This window comes from Colobus angolensis, unplaced genomic scaffold (genome assembly GCF_000951035.1).
Source record: "Colobus angolensis palliatus isolate OR3802 unplaced genomic scaffold, Cang.pa_1.0 Scaffold423, whole genome shotgun sequence".
NCBI lineage: Eukaryota > Metazoa > Chordata > Mammalia > Primates > Cercopithecidae > Colobus > Colobus angolensis.
Genome location: NW_012117633.1, coordinates 144,320 through 144,896, shown reverse-complemented (window position 1 = coordinate 144,896; position 577 = coordinate 144,320).

The window sequence follows — 577 nt, the reverse complement described above, 5'->3', positions numbered from 1 at the left end:
GTGTGAAGTGATATCTCATTGTCATTTTGGTTTGCATTTCCCTATGAGTAATGTGTTGAACATCTTTTCATATGCTGCAAGCCATTTGTGTATCTACTTTAGAGAAACATCTATGTAAGTCCTTTGCCCATTTTTTAATTGGGTTGTTTGTCTTTTTGCCATTGAGTTATACAAATTCTTTATGTGTTCTGGATACTAAACCCTTATTACATATGTGATTCATAAATATTATTTCTTTCATTCTGTGAATTGATTTTTTCTTTTTCTTGAAAAAGAAAGTGGCCTGTTAAGATGGTACACAAATGTTTTAAATTTTCCTGAAGTCCAATTTATCTATTTTTTCTTTTTTTAGGGAGGAGGGGACGGAGTCTTGCTCTGTTGCCCAGGCTGGAGTGTGGTGGCACAATCTCGGCTCACTGCAAGCTCCGCCTCCCGGGTTCACACCGTTCTCCTGCCTCAGCCTCCCGAGTAGCTGGGACTATAGGCGCCTGCTACCATGCTTGGCTAATTTTTGTATTTTTAGTAGAGACAGGGTTTCGCCATGTTGGCCAGGATGGTCTCGATCTCCTGACCTCAT